Here is a 16,324-nt window from a genome sequence, read left to right on the forward strand (position 1 = left end):
AGTTAATAAAGAAGTGCATAAAAAGAGAATGAATGTTCAATGCTACCTTGTCTATTCCCACTTTCTCAATGTCTCTAGCAGACGCAAATCTATTTTGCTCTACAAAATCCCATCTTTTAATAAATCATGCCAATTTTTTTATAAAAAATGACCCTTCTAAGTTACTGGTTTTCATTGCCTTATTTTCTTTGTCCTTTGTGTTTCTGCTTTGTAATTGTAGAATTGTTCATAACCAAAGATCTCAATGGTTAAAATTATATACCATGCACTATATAATTTTAAGACTTGTGTGTAGAAATATGTAACTGGGTGCTAACATGCAAATGAATTCAACTTATTAAAAAGTTTTTAGGTATAAAGCTCAGGAAGTTCTTGACCCATAGTGGGTGTAGTAGCAATTCTGTATCTTGTACACCTTCCTTTCCACGCCACATGATGCTGATGGTGTCAGAAGAGACCCAGTCAAGGGTCTCCTCACCTACACATCAGATGGCTGTGCCATGAAGGGATCATGATTTTCGCTGGAGTGAGGGTCTTCCCTGCACACATTCTGGGAGGGGTAGGAAAATGCTTTCCTATCTGGCTGCATGAAGCGACTTGCAAAGGAGATCTGAATCCAGAGAAAGTAGGAATTAGGCCAACATGTGGAAGACAGACATACATTTTGCTGCCTTAATTCCCAGGATCAGTATATTCTGATTTATCGTTATCTACAACTTTGTTAATTTGAATCCAATATTGCTTTTCATTGTTGACAAGGAAAGCTTTGCCATCAACTCGTTATGCAAATCAACCTGTAACTATCAGTTGTAAGGTTAGCTCAGTTCCTTCCCCTCGTAAAATCAAATGCTTTATGCATGCAAAATACAAGCAGGTCTGACCTACTCTATCCTGTTGATCTCTGTCCATTTAAACAACAGCTGTGCATGAAAATTGTCTGAGTTAAGGACACAACGGTAGCAACTAATATGGTAAAGAATCAATGCAATATTTATTAAGGTGGTCTGTGAGAAAAACAGTAAAGTCATGACCTTGTTTCAGTATATACAGTTCTCAGAAATGTCTTCCAAGGTGACTGAAAAATAAAATCTTTCATACTGAGTACGTTCAGAGTGGAACCTGACACTGCACTAAGAACACCCCGTAAAAAGGGAAGGAAGAGCATATACTGCTACACATAATGTAACACACACACTTCTAGTAAATAAACCTCCATCTGGAGCTCCAGGTTTAGGAACCGAATACTGAACTTTGGAAGAATAAATTACATTTACTTTTAAATATTTTCATAGACAATTTTCACACTGATATAAGAATTATGTAAACAGCTGCTAAAATAAATCACTGGTATTTAGATTGCAAGCTGTCTGGAGTAGACACTGTCTTTAACTTTATGGCTGCAGAGCACCCTGTGCCATGCACCCTGTCACATGGCCCATCTTGTTATCTGTTTCACCACAGCACTCAGTGGAAATGGGGATCTCAGTGCATAGGTCCTTAAAATGCTTACATACATTTTAAGAAATCAGACCTGTCAGGAGACCTTGCACGCTAATTAAGCATAGCAAAGTGCGAGAGAAATTAAGACTCCCATTGTACAGTCAGTCAGAGAACTTATGCTCCAGAGGCTAGTTAAATAATTAAGTCAAGGGTTCCTTGATCCATGTCACAAAACCATTTTATCCAACCAGAAATCCAGATTAACTTTTGTATTGTGATTCTCAGTACAAATTGTGATGGGGAACAAAAGATACTACTTCAGTGCATCTGCATACAATTTCTCTCTTAATTGAAAAAAGTAATATTTAAAGATTACCACCAAGAAATGAATGCTGGCGCTGACCAGTTAGGTTCACCAGATACCTGTGTACCTCTTTAGGTTTCTGAGCCCAACATTTAAGGCACCATTTGAACATTCAGTGTTTAAAACATCCCCTTCTTCCACTGCTGAAGTCAACAAGGTGCTGTTGAGTAGATGCCCAACCATCTAAATTGTGAACAACCATTAGTTGGTCCCAAAAAATTTCACAGAGGCGCTGTACTTCCATCTCCCTCTCAGGAGCCCACATCAGTAAACAGCAGCACATAAAGAACAACTCTGGATGCTCCTCTACTTTTAACAGCTATGGAAGTCCTCTCTGCTTCAGAGATATAATTCAACTGTTACATGACCATCATAATTTCCAAACAAGGAGATCACATCTCCACCCTTCTTGCTGGGCTTTCTCCATTTTGTAACAAATATGTAAATATTTCTGAGTAGAAACTGGAATACCACATCTTCCATCCCCCCAGGTGAAGAAAATCTATTATTGGGCTCCCAGTGTTTGGGCTTTCACTTCAGGCATGCCACTGAGGATGAAAAAAGCAGGACCGTCACAGAGAGATATATTTTAACAGCCCCATTTACATCTAAGTGCCATGTCTAGAGAACTGGGCATCTGGCAGACTCTAAGGGATGACTTAAAGGCCTGAAATGAGGTTCAAGGCAGAGAGCTGCCTACAGAGAACCAATAGGAAATATCAAGCATGAGGACTTTTCACACTATCTGAGTATGAACCATAGTCTTTCTGTACCATCCAGCATCTCAGAAGGCGTGCCTGTATTGTGTAATGAACCCAAACTAGTAGTACCTCCACAGAGACCTGTATTGCACTACATGGATATATCAGCTCAGGTCCCAAGACAGTGCAATCAAATTAGTATAGAACATGGATCTAGTTAATAAGTCCTGCCCTTCAGCAGGCAAATATAATATCATATTAGCATTGTAACACTTTGGGTATAAGACTTAATAGGGTTATACTATCTGGGCATCTCTGCATCGCCGCATCCCATTCTGTAATGTTCATGTCCTAACTTTTATCTGGCTTTTTTTTCCCCTTTGTTTATTTTAATACCTCTGGCACTACAGCAAGCACTGTCATCCCAGTGTCCATAGAACACTTTAAGAGCAAACACACTTTATTTTAAAATCTTGGGGCCCGACATTAGGAAGTTATCTCAATCCAAATACACTTTGCTGAGTGCAAATTCAAAGCTTGGAGCAAGGCCCATCGGGTAATGAACCTCAGGGGCTATTAATCCACAACCTACAATTTGTAAATGTGCAGGATACTGACTCAGTAGAAAAAATAATTTTAAACATCTGTGGTATTCTTTCAATTCCAGATTAATTACACTGCTTAGATTGTAATGTTAGCCAGAAATTTCAAGTCTCTCCACTGCTATGTTGGGAATGCTGTATTTTCCTTTGTGTTTATCACTGCTCTGCTACAGTAGGAGGCTTCCTGCCCAACACAAGCTTATGTTCAGTTCTGTGTCCTACATTTATTCTACAGCTCACCTTGCCTGCCTTTTCTTTCTCTCTTTGTCTGAAGTTCTTCTGAAACTCTTTGTTACACAGCATTAATTATTATTATTACTTTTAAGACAAAGGCTGTGTACATACCCCCACATCACTCCATCAAAATGGTGATATAAATGAAAATCTAAACAGGCTGTTTAATCCTTTTGAGAAGCTAATAATTATTTTCAATCAGCAAAGACTATTCTGCCATTTCAAAGAATGATTAATGAGAGCAAATGTGTTTGTAATTTATTAGCAGCAGCTTGGGGGGGGGGGTAACGGGGGACGACAACTTAGGAATGGCAGCCATAGCATCAACATCTGACGATATGAAGGCACTTCTGCTCCGTATTATAAAGTCAAACATGAGGCTGCCTCTTTGTTGATTTATACTCTGCACAGTGATACCAAGTGCCTGGGTTTTATTCATGAATGGCTTTCCAGTTATTTTTTGTAGAAGTGTCATGGAAAAAAGAAATCCACAAGTATGTACCTTTTCCACAACACTCACTCAGACATCAGTATTCGTCAATGCATGCTTCTCTGAGAACAGAAATATACCACAATAAAACAGGAGGGAAAAGGCAAACAAGCAGAAGGAAAGCAGAGGACTGACTGGACTGAGATAGGAGGAGCATTAAACCCCTCTATCATAACACCTGGTGAAATAACTTTATGGCCCTCACACAACATAATGTCTGAGATATCTGCAGACTTGAATATGTAATTTCATCTCCACCACACCCTTGCAAGAAGAGAATATGCCCATGTCACAAACAGGAAACTGAGGCATGGCAGGGCTGTTCCTTAAATCACATTATGTTCTTATCTCTTCACTTAGCTGCCTAAATACTTCTAAAATTTGACAACACTTCTAAAATTTTACTCCTAAGGTTAGACTCCCTCCAAAGAGGACTCTGACAATTAAATGGGACTTTATGTGCCTAGACAACCCACCTGACAGCAGCCAGACTCAGCTGTCATTTCATCTTGAAAGTGCCTTGCTTCTCCAGCACAGAGCGTTCCCCCAGTCTAAGCTGCAGTGAAACCTAGAAAATAGAAAGGCAGCTCCTATGTCTAAATCACATAAGCATTGCATTTTCCAAACAAATTAATACATGCAGGATTTCCAAAGGTACAAAAGTCCAGCCTAAAGTATTGCACACATTCTACTTGTTATAGGAGCAGTGGAGTGTCTGCAATATGGGCAAATACAGAAAAGCCTCAAAATCCAAAACAGTAACATTTTTGCATGCAAAAAGACATCTGTGGGAATATTGAACTTGATACTCAATCATCCCTGAATGGATGGTGTATCCCTCCCAAACAACTGACATGACAAAACTGGAAATGGCTGAAGCCCCCATCCCTCTCCTCCATCCCAAGAGGATGTTTCTTTGATAGCTGGGATCAGTAGCAGCACCATCTGCCCCTTCTATTCAAGTTGTGTCAATGTTCAGAAAGAAAAGTAAAACTGAAAGAACCAGAAGGAAAAATTAAGCACAGCATGACAGCATCTCTTTTCTCCCTTCTTGTAGGCCCATAATCTTGTTTGCTCACTTTGCTTTTTATTTTGTGTTTTGGATGAAGGGGAAACCAATTGTGACCCATTTTTTAAATAAGCAATTATTACCATCAATTTAGCACTTGAAGGATCCCATCTGGAACACTGTGTGTAGTTTGGTGTTCCTCAGGACAAAACAGACATTTACAAAATGAAAAGTCCAATCGAGTTGGTGGAGCACATGACATATGACAAGAAGTTGAGGAAACTGCATTTGTTCAACTTAGAGAAAAGGCTATAGAAGAGTCTAATTTCTATTTTCAACTTCCGAAAGAGGGTAGAAGAGCCAGAGAGAAGACAGTGACAGCTTCTTCTCAGCAGTGCACAGCAGAAGGACAAGAGGCAATCCTCAAAACTTACAGCATGGGAGATTCCAATTCCTATGAAGGGAAAAAAATTATAAGAAGGGTTGTCAAGCAAAGGAACAGGCTCACAGAGAGGTCATGAAACTTCCATCCTTGGTAATATTCAAAGTTTTCCTGGACAAGGCCTGAGCAATTTGACCAAATGTTAGCACTGCTTTGAGGGGGGGTGGGGGGTTGACCAGATGACCTCCAAAGATCCCTTCTAACCTAGCCCATTCTATAGCCTGTTTTATGATTCTGCTCAGACCTTCTTGTAATGTGATAATTAGGAAGAGGCAAGTTTGAACTGATGCAAGAGTAAGAAGGATATGACACACAGGTTGACCTCCAGTGCCCAACTCTACATCCGCATTTTGAGGAAGCAATGCCTTAGCTGGCGAACTGTGTTTTCCAACACTAAGCAACAGTTCCTGCACAAAGGAGAAATGAATGAAATATCATAAAAGTTTTCTGAGCAATCAGAAAAAATTAAGACAAATCATTCCAAATAAATGCACCTTGCAAACCTAACAGTTTCTTTTTAAGGCAGACATAACCCATGTAGGCACTGAATTTAGCAGCATTACAGGGTTAATATTTTCCTAAGGATGAACTAGTCTTGCACCACTTTGCCTGTATGTTAGACACAGATACACTTCCTTCATCAACCATCAACTGGCATGCATGGCTTCTTGTTCCACCTCATTCTTACTTAGCCAATCTATTTACAGTGAACAACACAAGCAAGAACCTTTGGGGGGATTTTTGTATGGCACATTATGAATCACATTTTTTGGCCCTTTTTTTATATCACAGGGTACTGGCCACAGCTGGAAGCAGAACACAGTCCTCCTCAGATCAATGGTCTGCTCTGATATGACAAATTCTGTGTTTTCATTCTGTTCCCTTTGATGTCTCTCTCTCTTCTCAAGCCTCATCTTGTTTTTATTCTATACATTGTATTTGGCTGAATTAGACTACAAAGTCATGCAGAAGACATTGGTTTGAACAAGACTTCAAAAAATGGCTTAGTACATCTGGATACCTGAAGTTGAGTGACATTTTAATATAACTGGATTTTTACAAAATGATGGACACCTGCTCTTTGAAAATCAAGCTCCTCTTAAGTGGTATGAAGATAAGCACCGCAGAAGTGACGCACCTGAAACTAATAGACACTTCTGAAAAATCCTGTGCCTTTACCATGATTGATAGAGAACTGTGTGCATTTACAGCATCCTTTTAAGAAAGAGTCGCATGTCTGGCTCAAGGGTAACAGCATTTCTGGTTTCATAGGCAGCTACCTCTCATAGTGCACCACTACATTAATCTATTCTGAATAAATGAGAAGAGTGCTAAATTTTTAATGAACAGTGTTTCCACCTGTCTCAGGATAATGAAAGAATATAAAGCTGTTCTTAGAACTTTACAGAAAGCAAGAGTAATTAGACACCATCAGCACCTATAACCCTGGGCTGATCACACCACCACATTTTGTGCAGAACGGGGAATTTTTTTAATGGATCTATTCTTTCTAAAATAAAATGATTCCTTGCTGTTACATTGCTGAGGGGAGCAGCACAAGGGAAAATAAAGCTCTGTTCCACAGATCATTCTGTACTCCCACTGTTCCATAAGAATACTATAGTCCTATGGGCAAGGGACAAGATCTACAAAACCAGTACGTGGGCTCACACTCACCTCCCACCTAAGAAAAAGCCTCTGCCACAAAAGAAAGTGCCCAGTTCTTGAATGTTCACGTAATGACCATTTGAATGTCTGCATCTTATAACATGACTATCTGGAGTGTTTTCCTTACGTCATTGCTGATATGTTGGCAGGAGAATGATAAACCATATTGAGGCAGGAGTCTCATGCCCACCTTGGCAAAAGCAGACCACCCTTTAACAAGTCTCTTGTTCTGCCTTATAGTTCAAAACAGCTTGTGTGCATTATGGATGAAACAGTATCTCTTTGCTAATAGACAAAGTATAGCATCTAGTCCATGACAGGACACTAGCATGCTTCTCTCATCAAATCAAAATGGTGTCAGATTCCTTTTGTCTGTATTTGAAATGCAACCTCCTCCCCCAAGAATGTACGTGTGAACAATGATCATGTAACTCACACCAGTCTGTGACACTAGGCTAGTGCAAATTATGTTTATGAGGCAGAATAAGCGTTCATCATCCTGCTGCCTAATGAAATCAAATACATGAACAAATCCAACACTAATAAAGAATACTATTTATCAAACTATGGATGATAAAAAGACAGTGTTTTCAATTGACTGAGTTGTGAGAAAAGAACTACCTTGCAGGTCTGCAGGTGTCCTGGGGCTCCTTAACTGATCCTGCACAACTGCTGTGGATGCTGAATTTTGAGGACCTGCTGGCAGCACCAGCACTGTTCATGACAATGTAGCTCTTTGGCTGCTGGCCAGGACAGACAGAACTCCTCAGATGTGAAGTAAAAGCAAAGATCTTATTCTACACACTCACAATGCTTAACTGGAACTACAGTGCAGTATTTTAAGGGTAAGTAAATAAAGATATGAGGGCACATACTGAATTTTTTTCTATGTATCACTCAAGAGCAGGTTTTAAGAATGCAAGAAGGAACACAAACCAATTTACTGAAGAGATGAAAATTATGTTATCAAAAAAGAAAAATTCACTATAAAAAGTGGAAGGGTAGCAAAAGAGAGGTGCGAGGATGAAATGAAGACTGGTGTCTGTGAGTTATGTAGGGCATGCATAAGAAGAATCACTGAGACAGAATGTGTAAAGGACATGGCAGTGCAAAATAATATGTTGTAGGAATACTGAAAACTGAACTAGCAGAGACCTTGACAGAGGACATAAGAATGTCTGCGGATCTGACATAGGTTTCTATGAAGGCCAGCATTAAAATAAGTAGATAATGACTATGTCCTAAAATATGTTTTAAGCATATCGGAGAATAAGCAATAAAGATGCTGGTATAGCATCTGCCACCATCACACTCAAACAATAATGACATAAGTGAATCTAAATGAATAAGAGCTTGGAATACTGTTGGTCCTAAATGGTTGACACCTGACAATATTCAGTAATCAAGAAAACAAGGTAGCACAAATAAGAAACACATACTATCGTAAGGTGTGTATCAGAGTATTAAAGAATGACTCCTATTTTTGCCTTACCCATAAAAAAAGAGAATGAAACTGTGAAAATGAGAAACATTAAGGAGACACAGGGGAGATAAATCTTTGGCTGTTGTCAATAGACATTGAAGTCTTTTTTTTCTTTCTTTTTTTTTCATTACTATAGTCGTACAGTGGTTACACACTGATAAAAATCCCTCATGTTTTTAGCTGTCAGATTTTAAATATGGAAATCCAAGATAGTCCTAGAGAGAAAAGCTATACACATGTTTTATTTGATTCAGAATGAAGTACTCTGCACATCAATCAACTGTTCTAATAAATGAGGAATCAGACAAACTATATACAAGTAATTTCTATATTCAGCAAATCTGCTTTTCTGGATACCTACTATGATGGCTGCTCTGGGAAAACTGAATTCAACGTCTATTCCATAGGATACTTGAGTTCAACCACATAATTCAGCACAACTTGTATTATGCGGGACAAATGTGGCAACATTACCTAATGTAGACATACTACCTTGGTGAAAAAGCAAGTATTATCAGTACAGTTTACTCTGACGGTTAACTGTCTAGGTTGTTGCAGAACTAGAAGTCCACACTGCAGATTAAATGCGACTGCAAATACATCAGTTCAAAACTCATTGCAAACAGAGCCTCAGTCAGTCCACGGCAAAAGTGATAGGCAGGTTTATAAATAAAACAAAGACACATTGTTTTACAAAAATATATGATGCCAACTTGAAGGGGGGGATGGAATCAAACTGCTACACAAAGAGACTAGCAATGTACACTGCTGTCTTCCTAAAGCTTTTGTCAAACTATATTTTTCTTAAGCTTTAGACAAGACACATTACCTTTAACACACACTAAATAGACTGTCTTAAAGCCTCATGGGGAGCCTAGGCTCTACCAGGTTAGCATGGGTTAAAGTTGGTTGCACTTGCCAACATCACACCTTTAAGTCTTTGTCTAGACAGAGCATTAGAATAGATAACTTGTTTGTAGGATGTAAGTATACAGGATTAGATAACAAACTGTTCCAATAGGCGTAAACAAAAAGTCAATGTGCTGACAATGGATTGCAGAAGACAGAAGTAACAAGTTGGGCTCCTTGGGGATGCCTGTCTACCTCTCTGTTGTTTATTAATGACCTTGAAAGGTGCTGTCTGAATGTGGCCAAAAATATGTGGTACCTGGAAATATCACAAATGCCTCATATACTTAGAGATAGGCCATAGCACAAAATAGCATTCAAGTGCCTGCATTGACAAAGGTAATGCCATCATGCAATATATTAGAAGGACTTGTGGGAGAGCACATCCCCTGCACCATTAGCCTGTATTAATCTGAGCTGCTTTGCACATTCTTCTCCAGTGCTCAGTGGGAATGCACAGCCAATTTACCTAAGCATCTGTGGGAAAAGGTAAGGGGAATGTACAAGATGCTGGAAGAACAGAGGCACTTGACTGTAACTGACCTGCAGGGAAGTTACATTTATAGATTTGATCTGCAGCCTTTCTCACCAGATACCTGTCAATGTACCAAAGGGGATGGATTCCTAAATTAGGTTAACTAACTTCACCTTGCCAATCCAAGCTTCCAGTCAAGGAAGCCTAGGTTTGAATGCTTTCTTTCCTGATAGCTTTAATGGGCAGAGATGTCCAGTGAAAAGTTGTTCTATAGCAATAACCATATTCTGGCAATATCAAATCAGCCAGTGTCCAATTTGCATACAAAAGGGCAGTTTATCCATACAAAAATACATAGATGTTTTTAATTGTGAACTCCATCAGCTTGCTACTCAAATTTCTAAATGTGTAACATCTCGATTAAGGCAACATCTAAACTCTGACAGTCATGTCTCAGGCATAGAATTAAACTAACCAACAAGTCTGGCATCAGGAAGATACTTTTCCTGCACAAGGGTCCTGTGCTAATAGTGCAGCAAAAGCTAAACTGTGCTTAGTCCATTTCCTTTGATTTGCAATTTTCTTCTTACTAAAACTTTTGGAGTTTAGTATTAAATCTCTTGGATTTTTCCATGTTTCTGTATAACTGACCATTTGGGTCCTGAGTAGTTTAACCCCTCCAAAACACTTCATAACAACATATTCCCCAAGCTTTCAAACCATGGTCTGTCACTGTCGTGTCATATACCAGAGCGGTGTTGCTGGAGCCATGGCAGATAATAGGGTGGTTACCTCTTAGTTCAGTGTTCTTATGTCCAGCTGAAACAACACATGAGAAGAGAGATAAATGAATAGTGGAAGTTGATAGTCAGGTTCACATCTTTTGTCCCTGAAAAAAAAAATATTACAGATGAATGGAAAAATTTACAGGTACTTTCTCACCAGGTAAAAATTGCCTGTAGGATTCTTTGTGGTTATAAGGGGGGCAGGAAGCCCCAGAAGACTGTTAAAATACAAAGGGAGTTTCCCCATAATGATCCATGCTTGATATCTAGCTTATTAATTGCAGCGTGTTTTATTTGACTGTACCTCTCTCTGCTTCTAAAAATAGGACCATATCAGCCGGTTCCTCTCTGCAAGTTAATCTATTATACAAGAAAAGGACTTTACAAATGGCTACATTAAAGACATCTAATGAAGTCAAAGCAGCTGTTTTAAAACATATTCAAACAAAATCTAGTCAATGAGATTTGGCCTCTGAATTTCATGTTGTACTATTAGGTATGTAGAAATTGAGCTTTTCAGGGGAATGAATTCTTTAAATTAAGTGAAAAGTCAGGCTATTTGAGCACCTCATTATACTCTGTATTGAAGATCTTTCTCATCCATATTATCCTATTAAGGATTGCAGTGATACCCACAACTGTATTCACTGGTGTAATAAAAGGACACACACAGCACTCAAACCAGTGCTTTTGATACTTCTGTCCTTATTCAAGCTCAGTTCCTATTTATCTCAACAGAAATTTTGTTACAGGATACAGAATTAAGCCATGTGTTTTTAACCCAACAATCTATTACATCCTGTAAAAATGTAATTTTCTGGGCCTTACAAAATATCAAAGCTTTGGATCATTATTAATTACTTATGCATGCATATTATTCCTCCTTCCTACTGACAGATCTTCTTTGAAGCTGAATGGGTGCACTTCCTTCAGGCTATTCTGCCTTAAAAGGGTCAGTTTGAAAACCACGTTTTTGTTACGCCTATCAAATGTGGTATCCACAACAGTAAAAATAATACTTAAGGCTACTGCAACTGAAAGAAACAACAGAGAAATATGCATCTGTATCTCTGACATCCAATTATGTGCCCATCCTAAATAAGCTGGTATAGGCATGTTTTGCATGTTCAAACTCAACAATCTCATGCATTTCATCAGGGAATTAAAAACTTCCATAATTTTTTTAATAATTCGGAGTATATTAGTTAAGTACACTTCACCAGAAAGTGCATATTTCTAACCAGGAGGTTTTAAGGAGGGTCCCTTTAAGTAGCTCAGAATAAAAAAGCATTAAGTCAGGTGGCCCTGGGTAGATTTTACACTTGAGTTTTGGTGATGAAATGTGGGCATATATATTCCGTTCCCAACCATGAAAGGATGCCCATTGCATCTAACAGAAAATGTAATGCTTAGGAGATCATGGCTTTCATGTAAGGGCACAGTCCTGCTTTAATTAAAGTCAGTTTGAAATCTGATATTAATATCAGTGGGAGTAAGTGCAAACCTTTATTTTTTCAGGAATCAGTTTAATTCATTGTGCTTCAGCTAGCAATTCTGATTCCAAACTATCACAAACTACAACACGAACTTTGTTAAACCCAGAAAACCAAATTAACAATGTCTATTTGTGTTGCAGAAGCAATCAATAATTCCTGGAATACATATTCTAAAGTACCATTGTCACAATGCATAGAAAATAAGCAAATGGATATATATATATAATGGACACTTTTTAAACGATATGACATCAACTAATATGCTTTTGTTGAATTTAGCTCTATGATCCCTTTCCATCACATTCTGCTTTTTCTCATACTCATCCCATTTCCTTTTCCTCCCACTCCCACCTTATTCTCCCTCTTCATGATGTCCCCTCCTCCACATGCTGAGCATCAACTGCGCCAGCCTGGTACACCAAACAGTACACGCCACCCTTCAGACATGGCCTCCAGAGCCTTTTGTCCACTGCTGATTTACTTCCATACACTGCAAAGAAGTGTGTGGGTCCAAGTAGCAATTTGGTTGTCTGCATGCTATATTGGAGAATGTAAACAACCTTCCATGTAACCTCTTGGCAGAGTGAGTTACTCACTGCCCTAAGGTGCCTTGGTTTCAGCAATATAGCCAAGTGGATTTCACATACCACTGGGAGCCCAGAAACTCCTGAATGCCAGTAATAGCTTTAACTAATGATTCTTTCAATGGATCCCGACAATTCATTAATCCTCTTTGTCTCAGATTATCTGCAAAGATTGGTATAATAATGCTTTGCTCACCTTCTTCACAGGATTTTGCAAGAAATAGTCTGACATCTGAATTTTATTCTCCCTCTCTATATGCTTGAGTTTCATTTATTTCAATGGGAATTATGCTTTCTCGTCTGAAGGCAGAACTCAGCCTTCTACAGTCAAGATTATGTTGCTCTCTAAAGATGTAAACCTCAAGTTTTATTATACTTTTATTAAGAGACATATGCAAAATCAAAAATTGAACAGAAGGCTGTTAGTCCCATTAAGAAGAGATATGACAGGAAAAAGCAAACAAGGAAAATGAAGAATGGTGTTCTCTTTAAATTAGAACAAATTTGTGTCCCAGAACAGAAGATGGAGCAAAAAGATACGTGTTTTCAAAGGAAAGTATGTTAAGTGCTGAAGACATTGACTAAATTGTTCAAGAACACTTCATGCTTATTTAATGACAGATTACTCAGTAATGTTCCCAGGGTCAGCAAAACCTTGGGTATCTGTCATCTGAATGCCAGTTCCATGAGTCAAAGTGGCCAAAATTGCAGTAACTTTTGATAGCTGACATTTTTAAAGGCTGTGTCCCTTTATTATATTGTTTATTTATTTAAGCACAGTTAAAATATCTGTATTCCATCCATTAAAGACTAAGTCCTAATGAACAGCACTCATGTCCAACCACTTAGACCTTCCTACTTCCACCCTCAAAAAAAGAAAAAAAAAAGTCTTCCAAGAAACATGTCTTCAATCCTCTCATTTCTCCTCCCCAGAGAAGATGTAGTAGAAGAGACAGCATGACCTAAAGGTCAACAGATTAATGCTCCGGCAGTAAATGGAGGAAACAAATTCCATAGTAATAGATTCCTGGCTCACATGTGCCCTGAATCCAACGCCTCAGCTGACTGTTAGCCCAAGCTTCACAGATACCTCCAATTCCGTATTATCACAGATGCAGAGGAGATGTTCTTTCTGTTAACTAAGAAAAACATATTTATGGCTTTGGGATTTAAAGCTAACTCTTTATCTCGCAGCCCTAAACGTATCAAAAGGCAACACAGATCAGAGAACGGGAGCGCAGCACCCTCGCATAGGGGGCACAAGAGAACATGTACTTTCTGCTCCAGACGGAACTTTAGGTGGCCTCTAAGGTGTGGCACCAGGAAGAGCATGTTGCCATGAGCTAATGATGAGGTTTTAAAAGCATAAATCTACTGAAAGGAAAGGTTACAAATGCCAAGCCACTATTTTTCAGCGTTTTAGACACCTAAAATCAGCGTAAGAAGGGATCTGTAATAAAAGCTGCATGCGCTCTCTCAGCTGACTGTAATTTTAAGTGGTTCAGTAAAATGTAACAAGAAAAAAACCTGTTCATACCAAAAATGCTATTCCTAGAATTACATTTGAGTGCCATGACATTACAATCTAAATTATATCCTCACAAGAGTATTAGAAAAATGGGTAATTAAAAATGCCAATTTATACATACATGAAACACATTTTTATTGCTAAAATTAAGTGCTTATTATAGAAACCAATTATTAAACTATACCACCCTTCAGATTTCATGAACTAAATCTACAAATGACTTGGGTGCCTAACTCCACCTTTAGGTTCCTCAGGTTAACCTTTCAGCATTGCTGCAACCCACAGATCTTTTTCAATCGCTGCTTAAATTTGAGGGCAGAGCAGGAGATCAACAGGTAGGCACATGCCAGACTGTGAAGTGGCTCACAGGCCTACCTCATGCCTAATCCCTGCTGGAAATCTCACATTCAACATTTAGGGGGGAGGCAAGAGGGAGCAGCAGGGTCAGGGCACACATCTGTCAGGATTAGGGCACATGCATGTGTATTGGGAAATACATTCTGAAGCCTCCTCTCTGCCTGATTCATTGAATAAACTTGAACCCAATCTCCTGTTTCTCTGGGAAGCGGCCAAATGTCAAAGTCATTCGGTGTTTCGAAAAAATCTGTCTCAATCTGTCCCACTATAGCTGCTCTACTTTTTATAAACATTAGTACATTTCTTGGAACACACACATGAATCTGGGTCTCCCATATGACCACTTTTAACTAGCAGGTTAGTCTCACAGGCTCCAATTCCCAGTGAAGTAGAACAGCTTCAACAGGAGATACTTGCCCAAAAATATGCTATGGCCTCAGATATTGGAAACCTGTGCTCATATGTGGCTCCAAATCAGACCAAATACAAACATGGTCTAAATACTGGCCCTCGCATCATCCCTCATAAAATAAAATAATATTAAATTAAATTAAATTAAATTAAGTTAAATTAAATTAAATTTCTCTATCCTAACCTGTGACACACTGGCTTTCAAGGGATTTCATATTGCTTCATGAGAAATGATATACTGGAGTGAACTCCACTAAATATTCTGAGTAGAAAAAGCACATCATCCCAGTAGGTGGAACCAGGGTCCTACCAGCCCAACCAAGCACTGAGCCAGGGCAGCAACTTCTTGGTCTAAGCACCAAAAGGCAGGGAGAAGAAAAGGATAAAGACGTATTGGTCTGACCCAGAGCAAGCTAAGCATGGGCAATTGACTCCTTACAAAACTATCACAGAAAAGAGCTTACATAAAAATAATGTAACAGCCAGTTTGGGAGACAGCTCAGGTATGGACAAATATTCCCTGAGCACACCAACCCATCTGCAGAATTATCTTGCTTCCTATCAGCCCAAACTCAGGAAACTCCCATGATGGCAACAGGAAGAGGTTATCCTGTGGTACACTGAACCATCCCAGTCTTTAAAAGCTGCCCACACAAGAAGTACGTGTCAGCAGCCTTGCACTAGCAATAATTCGGTTGTGAACAAGAAAATTTAACCCAAGCTTGTCCTGAGCAAAACAAGCCATTTAGTGACAAAGGGTTAGGTTCTATGCACTTATTCTTTCCAAAAATAAAGGAATAAATGCACTTCCTCACACCTTTGGCCAACAGAGCTATGCTTGCAAGTGTCCAGTAATGCATACAAAGCCTAATGCTGCACATACCAGCAGCCACAGCAATAGACGCTCGTTTTAGTGATCCGCACTCCAATGTTCATGGGACTGAGTATTGTTGACAATGTGTATGTGTGTGTACCTGGTAATGAAAAATTAAATCATTCTCAAATGTCTATTTGTTCCCTGCCAAGAGCGTTATTATCCACATGGAAACGACAGGCTATTACTCATCTGCTCTGAGGTCTCTAGTGCAGAGCACTATTCTGTGACCACCCTCACATTAAATTTGGGCTTGTCTACACATGGAGTTGTTCCTGATTAATTGTTCTTGATTAATGTCATGTGTGGCCAGAGCATCCACATGTGGCATTAATCAGAAATAGCTTTATGTGTAGACAAGCCCTTATTCACAGTAGGAGCTCCAACAAGATCAGGAGGAACAGCCCATGCCCAGCACCTCTTGGGACAGATACTTCTTATGTAACACAGTGTAAGACATTCCTCAGTCAAA

This window comes from Strix aluco, chromosome 3 (genome assembly GCF_031877795.1).
Source record: "Strix aluco isolate bStrAlu1 chromosome 3, bStrAlu1.hap1, whole genome shotgun sequence".
Taxonomy (NCBI): Eukaryota; Metazoa; Chordata; class Aves; order Strigiformes; family Strigidae; genus Strix; species Strix aluco.